Genomic DNA, 15408 nt, shown 5'->3' with positions numbered 1-15408 from the left:
ACCGCACACAAAACGTCTCCAAATTTACAAGGATTTAATTTAGAATATGATTCAGAGAGAATAAATGTGTGCTGTTATGTAGAAGTTTAAAATAACAAAATTATTTTAATTAGCAACATTTCCTCGTTGCCGACTGTTCACGGCGACGCCACACACACTGTCTGCAAATCAGCTGCTTCTCGTCACTATTGAACTTCACAAACGAGCTCAGTGTTGGAGGAGAATCAGGTCCCAAACTGAGGAGTCATTTTTCCTGCAGCCGAACCAAACTGCGTCCTTTGGTGTTGCTGCTGCGATGCTCTCTGCACATCGTGATGATGTTTGCAGTGGAATTTCACCTTTTATTCACCTGTTATCTGCTGCGCTACAGAAGCAGCAAACCTTGACTTCAGCATTGTAATCCTTTTCATATCCGGTCGTAAAATCTGTTGCCTGCAAACATTGTGCACACAACTGCAAACTGAATGTCATCGCAAAACACGTATAAAATAAGAAGGATCCCGGTTCAAAAGATTCTTTTATTCATTCCCTGAAGGAACAGCAGTTAGATCTAGAAGGCAGCACATTTAACACTACGCTACAAGACCACACACAAAGGCTTTAGAAATGATTGAGTGTCAAGTAATCAATTTTTTAAAGCAATAAACATTTTCACTTTTCAGAATGCACCTCCATACGAGTTCAACAGCTGTTAATCTTCAACTCAATCTGCCTCGGGGATCAACTGTCAGAACAACATTCAGGCTCTTTTCCACAGCCTTCAATATTGATGAGTGCCAACACGTGAAATTGCATTTTGAGGAACATTATAGTTACACAACACACACCTGCTGGCAAAAGTTTTACAGCATAGCAGCTCACGATTACCTCGACACACAGCTTTGAATAGAGCCGCATCTTGAGGTGGAAACACTCACACGTGTTGCCCGGAAACCACGGCATGTTGTCAACCAACTATTTGCCTTCATACACACGATTATTAACCTTCAAGTGCTCTTCAAATCCAGAGAACACAGCAGACTTTCATTTGGAACTTCAATACAGTACTTTCACAGTATTTTGCTCAGAACCACAGAAAACAGTACACCTGTTAGGTTTTCTTTCAGGCTACATTTCTTTGAACCCACGTTTCAGAACAAAACACACCGAGGCTGAGAGTTTGAGTTAATAAAGTCTTTAATTTTCACGAGTGGGTTTGCAAAGAGATTTCTTAGCTTGACAGCGACACTGAGGTCAGAGACCAAGAGGGAGGAACAGAAGACTGAGGACGATGGTCTGGAGATGAAGCTGACTGGGTGGAGAAAGTGGTCTTGAGACAGGACTGAGGTCCAGGAGCAGAGAACTGAGTGTGGAGTGCAGCAGGCTTCTGAACATTTAACCTGAAGCTCATGGAAACAGCGAATCGCCACAAAGACTGGATACCTGGACTGAGTCCTTCACCACAAGGAGCAACTGTTTGTTCTGGTGAAGAGAGGATGAAAACCAGGTAACCAAGCCAAGGTGTCCAGACAGACAAGAAGACAGAAGAAGACAAACAGGGACAGACCAAAACAGCAGGCAGGAAGAAAACCAAGGCGAACAATGAGGGAACTGCTGCATCCTGACGACTCCGATGCTTGGATACCACATTGTTGCTGTCAGTTGATTATTTGAATATTTACCATGTAAGGCATAACATCAACTGAATAAGTGGTGATAATTTTAGCTGAGCTCTGCTGGTTTTACAAGCTGTGTCACTTCGGCAACTTCCTGCCATTTCCAGTAACTAAGTCAGCTACTCTCACCTCACTTTGGTAGTCTCCTGCCTTTGTCATTAGCCACTTTGGTTGCCAGTTACTCATTCAGCTATTCTGATCTCACTCACTCATCTCACGCTGTTCCCATTACTGGATCCCGTGATGCCAGCCTCTCAAATTACTCAAATCCCAATCAACAACAGCACTGCGAGCTGGAGGCTTTTGGGGCTCTCTGGCGGTCTGGACCTCTGGGCTGATTGGTATCCAGCTTAGTCCACATCCACCTTTATGATCACATCTTTGTTTTTGCTTCTTTCACTTTCTGTTTTATTTTTAAACAGATAAATATTGTAAATCAACTCATCCAGACTGAGTCATTATCTCATTTCAGGCTTTACTTTCCTCTTGAATGGATGCTGTGGTTTTTTGTTTTCAGTCTAACAGTGCAGGCTTTGCGGAGCTGAACGTGTCTGAGCAGGAAGAGGTTAAAATCAGCCACAGATTCAGCGAATGAGGCAGAGAAATGAGGGTTTTGTCCTTCCCAAAAGGCCCCAAAGCTCATAAGTCAGTCCAGTGTGTCAGGAGGTTTCCTGCTTTCACTGCCGGCACAGCTGTCGATGTTGACAAATGGTTCTGATTTCCCAGTCCCCTAAAATCCGTTACTGAGACAGAAAAGACCCTCGGTTCCCGTCGCCAACGGTGAGTCCACACCATCGCCATCGCTACAGCCGCACACTGACTCCAACACACTGGAGGGACAATCAGCAGCTCCACCATCTTTGTTTCTAATCAGTATTAACGCTCTTACTGTCACTGACACAAACAATCTGAAGCTAACTGAAAAACAGTAAGTTAAACTAAATAAAAGTCAAACTTAACATCTGCTTGTCAAAATAGAGTTCTAAGGGATAAGGCCAATGAATAGAGGGCAAATTGTAAACAATTTAAAGGACTTTGAATTGCATTTAATGAAAAAGTTTTTAGAAGGTAAGTAAAAATGTTGTAAACTAAAAGTGGACCACCTGACAGCTCTGGTCATATGATGTGTCACAGGAGAAAAATGTGTTTTTCTGAAACAGGCACAAAATGGCGTGTTGCTCCGCTGAACCAGAGCCGCTCATTAACCGATGGAGCGTCGTGCTGCTGCCAAGCTGCCAGCGTGGGAGCTCGACGCAGCCGTCTGCGGGATAAAAATTTGGCATTTTCATTAGTGCAAATCACATCCACATTTCTAAAAATCACATCATATGACGCTCAGCATATTCTGAGTGATGTAACGCATGTATAAACGTAACGAAAACTTTCAGGATGTTTTTAACCGCTTTGGGTTTGGTTGGGCTTTCCAAACTGAAAGATGACCTTTACATGAACGTGATATGGCGTTCTCCTGAGACAGCCCAGTGTCCATACTGCAGCACCTGAACCTTGATATTTTGGGAGGGACATTATGGTACAACGATCTCAGGTGAGCACAGGCAGTGTTCTGAACAAAGCACAGCAGTTTCATCCGAGCCGTCTGGAGTTTCAGTCTGAACTTTGTGAGGTGCAGAGCTCTTTGTGCCTTTAACCTAATTGGGAGGTTAGATACATCAGTAAAAGAGAGAGCGAGGTGGAAAAAAAACGATTCCCGCTGTGATTAACAAAGCCTCAGAGCACTTTTACTGTGTGTGAAACCATTTCCCCAGTGTTCCCATCAGTGTGAAATAACTGAGCCACGATTCATTGCAGCAGGCAGTGTTTCCAATTGTAAAGGATCCACACTTCACTGTTTTTGTTGGATCACAAAAACCGGCCCCTGGGATCAATGCCATCGTGAACAAAGCAGAACTCTGTTGTCCTTTCTGTGTTTAAGTGAATTATTTTCTTCCTTGATTTTGGGTTTCTGTCCTTCGAGTGTTGCTCCATTCTTACGCTTGCAACGCTGCTGCAGTGGAGAAGACGCTTCATAAAGATGGTACTGCAGAACACTTTACATGAAACACTGAGACAACAACAGGCGATAAAAGGAAAAGCAAAACTTCAGAGTAAATGATGACAGTAAGTGAAACATTGGCATGTCAGATCCTAATCCCAGCCTATAAATGCAAAGAAAAACATGTGCAAAGATAAGAATATTTAATTTGTCGTTAGAAAAGACAAAAAAAATACAATAATAATGTGACCCAGCAAGGGATCTTCTACATCATTGCTGCCAAAGTCTTTTAAATATTTTGTCCTCACCATTTCCATCCTAAATGGCACACATGGAAACTTCAGTCTCAGCTTTGGACTCTCAGAGGAGGAGGGAAGCCTTGCAATCATGTAGTCTGATTAGATGTTCACTCTGCTGCCATATTTTATTTCAAAAGGAGATGATGCATTGTTTAAAAGGATTAAGGAGTTACTGAATCATCATCCAGTATGCCAAACCTTTATTTGCTTTTGTTGCCAAATTAATGGACTGGAAACTGCTTTTGTTTTTCTTCTGCAACGGGAAACACGACCACCTCAACAAATCTGACAAAATACACACACATACACATGACCTTTTCTTCACTAACAGGTTGGATGGACTAGACTAACAAATCAAAGGCAGTCTTTCGAAGTTTGGCATATTGACAGCTTCCCAGAAGGCAGAAAATCCACTCAATAAACCATCTCAGTCCACAACAGAAATCCATTTGGTTCAGGCCTGCACCAAGCTTTCAATCCGTCAGCCAAAGGCGAGAACAAGAAAACAGAGGCAGGAGGAAGGATGCCAAGGAGGCATGAAAATACAACCTACATGTGACAGGATCAGGAAAGCAAAAGATTAATTATGATATAGACAATCTGACTGGAGTTTATCTTTGAACACTTATCATTCAGATATTCTTCTAATTCTGAAATTATATGTTAAAACCTGTTAATGTTGAAAAACCCTTTCTGTACATCTACATCTATTAAAAAGTATGAATAACTGATGTGACATGTTTTATTTTTGTCCTGTCACCAAGCCGACAAATACTCCTCAGTGACATATTCCTGTCCCATGAATGTGCTTAAATAAACAAAACCATATGAACATTATTTCACATACGACCAGTCCTTAAAATAGCTCCTTCCTCTATGGGATACACTCCAGTTTCTCTGTTCAAGGGGGGGGGGGTCACAGTGCACAAAGGTGACAGAGAGGAGGACACCTGCCACAGGAACATATGGGCCAACCAGACTGTGATGAGATGGGAGGTGACAGCCACTGAGATCCCAGGAGATCCACCTGTGCTGGGGTCAAGCTGTGGCTGTGGAGGCATCTGTGGGCAGGAGGGAGGCCAGCTCAGAGTCAGCTGATGCTGCATCCACATTCAAGTTGTGACTTCTGTGTTTCTGACCCAAACACACAACGTCTTGTTTGTAAAGACAACAAACCTGTGATCCTTTCACACCTGTTGACCATCCAGGCTCACCAAGAGCAAAGCAATATGGCGCGTAAAACCATGGCCATTCCGAGCTGAGATGGGATGGATACTGATGACATCTATTCCCTCTCACTCTTTCCCGTGAGCTCTCCACATCTCTTTAGGTCTTCTGTTCAGTAATGATCCCATTTCCTCTTGGCTCATCCCTCCTCCCCCCAGCAGCTGGTCACACCTGCAGGCTACCTCATTTGTAAAACTAAATCCAGATTCATGCCATTATTGCATACTTTTAAAAATGTAATTTGCATAGTTCTAATTGCAGATATTTATATATTTCTGGTCATGCTGCTGGCTGTGGTTACACAAATAACCTTAAGCCAAAGTTCCCAATTGAATTGAAATGCAAAGAAACGTGTATCAGAGCAGCCCAGTTACTAAAAGCTGAAAATTCACACATTTCAACCAATCAGGATACAGAATGTTCAGTGGCAGCGCAGATTACCCACTCCTGTTTTTTGAGCCAGTCTAAGACAGACAGCAGGTGGCGACAGGTCAGTGTCATGGCTGGCTCAGAGGACAACCTGAGAGACAGAAGAATACCAGCTGCAGAGAGCAGAGGAGGGAGGCCTTGTAACAGAAGAGACAGTGGACCTGAGGGTGCTACAGGCGTGACGACAGACACCAGGCCGAGCTTTCTGCTCTGTCGGGTTGTGTGAGTAGCTGTCTCTTTGTTGAAGGGCACACCGGGCTGGACAAAGGGGTATCGTGGTCTGAACACTGGTAGTGTCTTTGCTGTCTCCCAGTGTCCTCGACAGCTGAGGACCAGGGCACCAGAGGGCCTGTGTCAAGTGATGCAGTCATGTGGATGCAACAGTGACTGCATATAAAGATGGACGACATGAGCTCACCAAAACTGCAGCCAAAACATACTGGTGGCTGGCTGCAGTACAGCCCATAAACTCCTCCTCCACCATGTTAGCAGATGGGACATGAGCCAAATTACAAACTTGAAGTACACGTCAGACTTGATTACTTGATAATCTCCCATCACTACTGCACAGACTGCACAAAACAAGTAACTTTCAAAATCACTTCACTTTTGACTTGAAAAACAGATGACTAAAGGTGATTTCACACAGCTGGGAAAAAAAAAAAAAGAAAAGAAAAGATGAATCTCAATCTGATGTTTATCACCTTTGCTCTGCTTTGGTCTCCACCATCAAATGCTCCACAAAGTTTCTGTCACGATTTGATGTTTTATTAACTAGTTTCCTGCTTTATTTTGAAGGTTTCTCTCTTATGTGTCTCGTTTTCTTTCGCATTTCCTGTCTTCTGTGTTTTCATCCTCCCTCTATAGTATAATTAAGTCTGGCTTTTCCCCCAGTCTTTGCTAATTTGTCTTCATGCCTCGTGTTGCTAAAGTTCTAGCATTTTTCTTGTGGTTTGGGGTCTTTGTTTTGTGATTTCTACTACCTCCTGTAGGTTCCCAGCACCTGTCAGACCTGTATTCACCTTCTTACATTACAGACCTGCACTAAAATCTGCACATTTGCAAGCTGTCAGCTGCACTAATAATCACTACAGTTAATGAGAACAGTAGAAAACGCTTCCCACGTAGCAGCGCAAAATCAGTTCAGCACTGAGGTCAAGAGACGCCTCACCCCGTCGGATGGAGGAGTTAAACTTTGCCTCCCTTCTCCTCTGGCTCAGGATGACTCCTATAGCACTGAAGGATTAAATCATGAAAGTCACTGCACCGAGGTTCCACAGCATAATCTAACCCTGATGTTCCCTTCCTGTGCGGTGGCGTTAAGTGCGTGTTCATATTGGCATTACAGGAGCGAGGATCTCAAGAGAAGGCAGATCTGTGCTCACGAGCTGTTTGATATGCAATGAAGAGACCTGTTACCCCATACAGGAGATTTCAGATCATTAGTCGTCACTTTTGTCTGTTTCTTAGTCACTCGAGCTCCTCAGAGCCTGTGGAAGTGAAGCATGAAGACCGTGGGAAGGCTATCTGTGCAGAAGGATCTTTATTTGTTTATATATTTATTTTTATTATTATTATTTTTGCAAGGCCGACTGTTGTGTGGGTATATGAGTGTGTGCTCCAAGAACTGAAAGAGATCATCGTGATCGTGACTTTCAATAACTGAACTGCTGCGTGATGCCTCTATGTCATTGGTTATTCAAGTGAGTACTGATTAAATCATTGTGGGGTGTTTTGTTGTTTGTTTCTATGAGCACAATGTCTTGTAATGCATATAAACGACTACGCGGCTTCATAAGTGGTCGTTATGATGCTGTGTGGACTATTATAGCACACTGCGAGCCCTGACTACAGATTAGATCAGGTTGTTATCTTGATCTGAGCCATCTTCAGCATCTCAGGGTCCTCATCAGCTTGTGGAGGTGGTTCAGGCACCGTCAAGTGTGAAGCGTTACTCGTGTCAGCTGATGTTTCTGCTTGTCAGTGGATCTTAGAGTTGACATTTCTTTGTCACACAAGCTCTTGTCAAGGTCAGGAATGAACTTCCACGCTCCTGTTTTGAGCAGCTGCCTGAGCCGGTTCCAACTCCGGCGCTGAAACGAAAGGAAATAAATGGCTGCCTGGAATCACTTAGCTGTAATGTAAAATGCATGTGGTTTGTAGTTAACTGTTAGGATTACATTTAGATCACGGTAGGCATTAAGATGAGACACTGAGTGGTGAGGGTGAAGATTAGGGTTAGTGGCTGAGGGAATTAATTCAATCAATGAGCGTCCCGACAAATACAACGAGAGAGGTTTGTGTGTGCGTATGTGTGTGTGTGTGTGTGTTCGTATGAATATAAATCAGTGGTTATTGATCCTGGTAGTCAGGATTCAGAGTCCTGTTCATTTTCCTTCCAGTGATCTAATCAGGGTTTACTTTACACCTGGGATGGTCAGGTGAGACAAAGAACCAGGGGAGAGGAAGGCTTGGCAGAATCGTTTTGAACTCAAGATGTCATGGAGTCATAATTTAGATAAATTTTATACATCTGAATTTATGGTAAAACTCTCACTGAGTTCACTGTCATGTATGTAACATCTCCTCAGGAAAAGTGCGTGTTTGTTCCACATACTTCACTGGGTTGAAGCCTGCTTTCATCTGAGGTCTGTGCATCTTTCTGACAGGAAGACAAAAGCGTGTGTGTGTGTGTGTGTGTGTGTGTGTGTGCATCAGTCAGGGAGAACCACAACTTCCTGCCTCCCTGAATGAACTCCCATAGGGCAATGAAACTTTAAGGACCGGGGTAACTGAATCTGCACGACTTCACAACACACACACACACACACACACACACACACACACACACACAGTCGCTCTACAAGTCAACTGAGACGTGTGTTTTGTATGTGGTGATTTGCACTTCTTCAAAAGTTGTGAAGTAGGAAAGCTTGACTCTTTTTAACTCTGCTCTTACAGCACAGCTCAGCTCAGATGACAACCCTGCACCTTCACTGCGCTCTGTACAGTCCGTACGAAAAGAAACATGACTCAAAAGCAAAAATAAAACAAGATGTGTGATCTAATTACTACAATTTTGCGACAGCATGTTAGGGTCTTTGCAGGTCCGGGAGGATCCCACAGCGCCGTAGCTGAGGTTTGTGCAGTGTAGGACACCATAAGTTACTGTTCTATTAATGTAAGATCTTCACATAGGAGAGGTCATCAGCCGTCAGTCGTACCTCTCGCTAATGTTTCTTGATTGCCATTGACCTACTTATACTGTGATGAGAGCCGACAGTCTCCGCGCTGTTCCACGGCTGTCGGCTTCGTCCACAGAGGACTCCCGACCTGACAATGATCTGAAGCCTTCAGTGTGACTGACCTGATTCCTAGAAGAATTTTTCATCAAGTCTGACTCTTCCTTGCATTCCAGCAGAGGCGTTTTAAAGGCAGAGGCAGATGTTATACATCAGGCATCAAGCTAAAAATGCCTGCACTGAAAAAAATGCAATAAATCCCATTTTATCGGAGCTTGAACCTGCTCACAGAGCTCCCAGTTTGTGGGTGAGGCGGGTGGAGTGTCGGAGCTGCAGGCTAACGGGCGCATCTCTGCACATCTCAACTCCCTGCATGACAGACGCTCACTCATCTTCTCCTTCAGTCATTTGGCTCTTCAGAGTGGAAACAGTAGCCTAAATAAATGGTGGAGGTGTGTGAAACGGGTAATTTTCTGCTCATCATCATCCGACAAATGAGACGCTGCCTGACTAATCTACAGTAGAATTCAGCCACATTTAGCAAAGTGCTGCAGGCGTCAGATGCCGAGGAAATAATATTACTTAAAAATGTGAGTCATGCTCAGTGTCTGGGGCATTGTGTTTTTGCTGGATCTGATTTTGAAGGTGTTTGCAGCGTATTATTTGGTATTTAAAGCCATTATTTTTAGGACTCTCACGCGACCTTCAGATTGTTCAGATGGAATAAGTTTTGGTTCAGACAAATTAGACAAACCAGGGACTGTGCAGAGGACACCAGAGTCAGACCTTTTCTAACCCTAATGTCGGAATAATTAACATTCATTTCACATTCAGCGCTGCCTTTCACCAGTCTCAGTGAGCAGTTACGGTGTGTTTGAGATGAGGTTCAGTTTGTTGTTTTATTCTTCTGGCCAGTTGTTTCTCCCTGTTTGCAGTCATTATGTTAAGCTAAGCTAACCAGCTCTGCGCTTATAACGCAGACAGCAGTACAGATGGACATCGTGGTATCTTTTCACCCTTAATGATTTTCCCCAGATAGCTCCGCTGGTCCCTAGCAGATGAAGGTAGCAGTCACACAAAGTGCTTCCACACGCTGAGGAAACATGGCCTCCTCCATAGCCTGCTGACTCTACCTCGTTACCCAGGATGCACGGCTCCTGTGGGACCAGTGGACGCTCAGGAATGAATCCCAAAAGCCATTAAAATCTGTTTCGGCATATTACCCAGCTCTGTAAGGAGATATGTTTTATGGAAATACCATCAATTTAATGTATTTTCATACAATCTTGCTAATTCAAGCATTATTTCAGATTAGTGCTGCTCTCATTTTTGGTTTGAGTGCTTCTATAGAAGGTTAAGTGGGCAGAGAAGCTGTCACATCGCACATAAAACTGGAAGTTAAATTTGGAAAAGTTTATCTTGTCCAGAACTTATTCTTGTTTGCCACTCTGCTGTTTGTGGGCATTGTTGTTTTTTTCTCCCGCCTTCCTGCTCACTGTTCTCCTGTCAGGTACCCTCATGATGCTTCATCCCACCTGTGAGGTCCAGATGCAACCTAACTGGTCAGTTTGAAAGTTGGTGGTCCAAAAGAAATCTTTCCTCTCCTCTCTTATGTTCTTTCTTTATTTCACTGAGGTTTTATTATCATCCTCGTATGGCAAACGCAGAGGAGCAGAGCTGGAGGGATCTCAGTGTGAGGACAGAAACTGTAATATCTAAAACAATAACACCATGCAGCTCGGACTGATGTGTTCCATTATGACATTGTGACTCCCAGGAGGCTTGTTGACAGTATGGGATGCGAGCTGGATGTCGCAGTGCTGAGGGCTGCTCCACAGCCAGCAACTCAGCATAGTCTTTGTCCAACTGCAGGACCTTAGTGGGCACAACTCCTGAAACAACAAAATCATCAGCGCTCAACACAGTCGGTCCAGTTTCATAGGTTCACCCCATCAGAGTTAATTCAGTGAACAAACATCTGTATAATCAGCACCTGTCAGCCCCAGATAATCACCGAAGAATCAGAAAACTCAGACTGGCTGTGCAGTTACTGACATGATGACTGTGACAGCAGCACTTTGGTATCTCTAAACCTTCAAGAGTAATTACACACTGGTGTCATTTCTCAGCTGAAAGCCAATGTACTCGATTGTGCTGCTGCAGCAGCAAACATCGAGAGCTTTGAGAGAAACAAGTCCTGATATCGCAGGAAAGCTTGTAACGGTGATTTTTGTTTTAAGTTCATAATTTCCCTTTATTATCTCAGATTACCATGAATGTTTTACACTTCACATTCTCCCAGAATTTTGCCTCAGGCTTTAGAGGAGGCCAAATGCTTATTTCCTAAGGATTCATAAACACGTAGATTGTCTAAATTTAGATGTTTCAGATTGTAGTTCATGCACGGGAGAAAAAACTGCTTTTTTAAAAGTCAGCTCAGTTCTCAGACTTATCAACTGATTGCTTTGCCTTCAGTGATGCACACTTGAGTTCCATCACTGATTATTTCCAGCATCCCTGATCATGTTTTGAACATATTTTCATTTTCCCATTTGGCTGTCCTTGAGACATCTGTAGGTGTCACCATCTTCTCCTCTTCCCGTCTTCTTCTTCTCCCACCAGCCTCCGGAGTCGAGCTGCGTCTACGCTTTTTGTTCAGAGCGATGATTCACTGTGACTAACGCGAGCATCCACATTCACTGCTGCTCTGCTGCAAAGGTGGAGATATTCTGAAAAAGGCTCCGAGTTTGGCTTTTCCTCCAGCATTAAGACGTGCACACAATGCGTTTACACATGGTCGCTGTGTCCTTTTGACAAGCACAAACAACACCTACACATACACCCCGGTACAGCATGACAACACCAAACCCACACACACACACACACACACACTCAGACACACACACCATCTCCACATGCACACAGTCTGTTTATGTAAAATACAAGGTTTGTGTCAGGGAGCCATCACTCCAATTAGTCTTTGTGTACCAGCAATCTTTTGTCATTTTCATCAGCACATCACCTCCACATCCTCCTCCCCTTTCATTTTTCCTCTCTTTGCTTCTTTCTTTCAAAGCCAGCCGGTGGCAAAAGCACAGTAACCTTGCACGAGTGCTTATTCGTTCACTTTTCATTTGTTTGTGCACATGATTTGTCTTTTGTCAGAGTCACCCCTGAACAAAGCTTCTGCTCTCTGTTACCTTCTCCACCAGTCGCAGTCAAGATGACGTCCAGGTGGAAATCAGCAGAATCAGGGCGGGTCACAGCTGCTCCTGTCGCCAACAGGAAGTTAGAAACACCCACACTTAGCCGCAGCAGTTATCACCTGACAAATGTTTCACATGCTCAACATTGTTCTGCGTCTCTTGTGTTTTCGTGTCATCTGAGAAAAATAAAAACAAGTAATAACTTCATCTAAAAGAATGAAAAAACTCATTCTGGTTGAGAATGAGGTTCTCAGCAGGAGGTGAACTTCAAATCTCTGCTAGCGACCTGACAAACCGATAAAAGTGTCTGCCCGAAGTCACTCTTCAAAAGGTTAAAACAGGACGAAAGGAGAAGAGTTTGTCACACTAGCGATGTGTGATATGCATATGCAGCTCAATGGGGCTCAAATGTAAAATGTGCACGTGTCAGAACAACACGTTAACAACACGTGTGTGTGAGACAGAGTACTTTAGCTGTCAGGTTGGTTTTCACTTCACCTGCAGCACTGACAAACTTCCACATGCAGCAGAAGCATCTTCATCTTCGTGTTTCTGATCATTTAAAGTCGAAAGTGAGCTCCTTCTGAGGAAAAGATCTCACTGTTTCCTGCAATGAATCCTTCTTCTTCTTCCTCTGGCACTTTAAATATATTTTCCTCATTACTTACATGCTTTTGTTTATTTTTTCATGCAATTTCGTGTAAAGTGTGGTATTAGTACAATTACAGTACAACTTAAATTAAAAGGTCTGAACACTTTGATTTGGTGCCGGTGAGACTGAAGCAAACCAGTGAAGATGAACAATCAGTTAGAAGATGTTGAAATTCTCCTCAGAGCTGAGAGACTCGGACTGCAGACTTTAGTGGTTATTCTCTGAGCGTTTGTTTCCAAGAGCGACTCTTTTCAAACACATGTAGTCAATTCATCCATTATTAATACAAAATATGGATTTTTATGACAACACCCTGCATCTCAGTGCATTTGCACCCTAATGTGTTTCTGCCCGTGAGATAACATTTGATAACGAGTCGACATCGGGAGTCTTCCTGCTGTCCTTTGGAAGATGAAGGTCATCGCAGAAGCAACGTGGCCAGAGGGAACGTGTCACCTTTAAGAGTTTGTGGGTGAGCAGAAGTAAAACACTTTCACACGTGTTGTGTTTGAGCATACACACAGAGGCCACCTTTACTTGAAAATCATATTTCTAAAAAACGGGGATAGTGATTATGTCCTGGTCTGCGGTGTAATAACCTCAAGTACATGTTGGTGATGATAGCACTAAGAAAACAAAATGAACAGGTTCATACTGTTTATTATGCAAAATAAAAAATAATATGTTTTAAACATATTCCCACTGAAGTGCTGGACTGCTGTCCCTCATCACACACATCATCTGCTAACATAATTTTTTTAGTGTTCAGAAATTCAGTAATTTTTTTGTAATTCCTGTCTTTGTCCACTGGGTGGTGGTGTTTTCCTATAACTCCAGTCATGTTGGGAGAACTTGTCCGTAAAAGCCTCCTCCCTGCTGAGTATTTCACTCTGCTGATGTTGTCTTTGCATTCCAGGTCCCAAAAGTCAGCACGGTGTCCTTTTCCATTACAAAGCAGCAGAAGAGGGAGCTGGTCCTGTAAGGACAGGTCTCTGGAGTGGACACGCAGCCTTCCTGTAGGGATGACAGATCATTTCGCTTCAACATTCCCTCCGTGCAGCTGCTGCTGACTTTGATGTTGTGTTTATGTGCCTGCAAGAGAACAGAAATAAAACTGACTGTGTGTGCAGATTTGTTGGACAGGAGCCAGAATAAAATGGCACAAGGGCAAGATTTTAACTTTGTTGTCTTGCATTTCCTGGGTTTGAATTTCTTCCCTGACATATAAGCATGACATTTAATCTGACATTTAATCACTAACCCTTTGCCTCAACCTAACATGAGCTAAATTCAAACATAAACCAACACATAGAAACGGTGACTGACTTCAAGTGGCGCTTAATTCGTACATTTTGCTCCTTGTGAGGACATCACAGTCGCATAAAGTTCAAGATCACACACCAGTGGTAGTTCCTTGTATACACAGCGACTGGCTGCGTCGTGAAGCCGGGAGATCACGAGCAGGCTTCAGGTGCAGCAGGTTCAGGTGTTCAAATCTGTGAGCACGACTCTTCAGTGACACGTCGAGCACTGCTTTACTGACATCTAGCGGTGACCAGTGTGAACTGCACCAATACTACACCAGCCGCCGGCGCTAACAACAGAGTCTCACTAATAATTTGGAGGAGGGAGGCCGCACAGTAAAGGTTAGAGGTCGACTTCGTGACAACATCCGGTTCCTTCCACTGAAGAACATTTTCATGCGCAGAGAGGGAAAGCAGAATACGCTCACTGACGAAGGCCAGGCTGAAACACCAGTCCCGGTGTCGTGCTTTGGGCTTTCAGTTGAGTTGTTGTTTTTATTTTGTTTGCCTTTCACTTCCTGTCTCTGTGTCGTCCCGCCTTTTTGACTGACCCGATTAGTTTCCCCTGTGCTTCTGCAGCTGAAGTTGTCTAAAGTTTTGTTGTTCTGGCGTCTGCTGTTTGGTTTTCCTGCACCTCCCTGGTTTGTTCTTTCTTTAGTTTGTTTATTTCTCCTTAGTTTTTTGGCCTTTGGTCCAGCCTGCTGCTTCTGTTTTTCTTGCCTGCCAATTTTGTTGTTGTCTGGACTTTTCCTGCTTTGTTTATTAAAGCTTGCGCGCAGTTTCTTCAGCTTGCCTGCTGGTGTTTATGCTTTTGCGGGCTTTTGGAGCTGCTAAAAGCCCGACACAGAGACGAGATGTGCTGTTACGAGTGCCGCCCTCCTCCTTATGATGCCTCTCCAGCAATAAGCCAACAGCGGCCTGAGAAGGTGCAATTTATGGGACTTCAGGGCACAAGATGCTGCAACACTGAGCGCCATTTCGCAGTGTGAAAGCGTTGCCCGGTTAATGTGATTTGTCACCAGCTAATTTTGAAATGCCTTTTATTGATCGGCCCTTAGCCTTCGGGCTGCATCTATCAATACCAACATGACTGCAGCGGATCAGTCTTTTCGCTTCAACGCGTCCCACACCTGTGCAGCCACTTTAAGGCCTTTCTTACTGGGAGACCATGAGCAAGATATGTTGGGGCTACTTGTGTTCAGATAAATGAATATGTTTTGCATGTGTTTGGTGCACATATTGATCACTGTGCATGTTGTATCACTTGCTGTGAGGGAATTCCCCGCTGCAGGATCAATAAAGTAATTACTGTGTAATGCTCATGCTGCAATTACAGCCAGTGATAATCATGGTCACTATGACTACCAAAGCTTGTGTGTGTGTGTGTGATGGGGTTTCCCT

At 43.8% G+C, this 15408-nt stretch overlaps 1 long non-coding RNA gene across 1 annotated transcript; it reads right to left on the bottom strand.

Moving 5' to 3' along the window:
• Positions 1-13240: 13240 nt before the first annotated feature.
• LOC124065671 lies at positions 13241-14327 on the bottom strand. The gene is made up of 2 exons (XR_006844476.1): positions 14053-14327; positions 13241-13795 (listed from the first exon to the last, which is right to left on the bottom strand). It is a non-coding gene; the product is annotated as an uncharacterized LOC124065671 (long non-coding RNA).
• Positions 14328-15408: the final 1081 nt, after the last annotated feature.

This window comes from Scatophagus argus, chromosome 10 (assembly GCF_020382885.2).
Source record: "Scatophagus argus isolate fScaArg1 chromosome 10, fScaArg1.pri, whole genome shotgun sequence".
NCBI lineage: Eukaryota > Metazoa > Chordata > Actinopteri > Scatophagidae > Scatophagus > Scatophagus argus.
The sequence above is the reverse complement of the archived record's forward strand: the minus strand, read 5'-3'. Positions and strand labels throughout refer to the sequence as shown.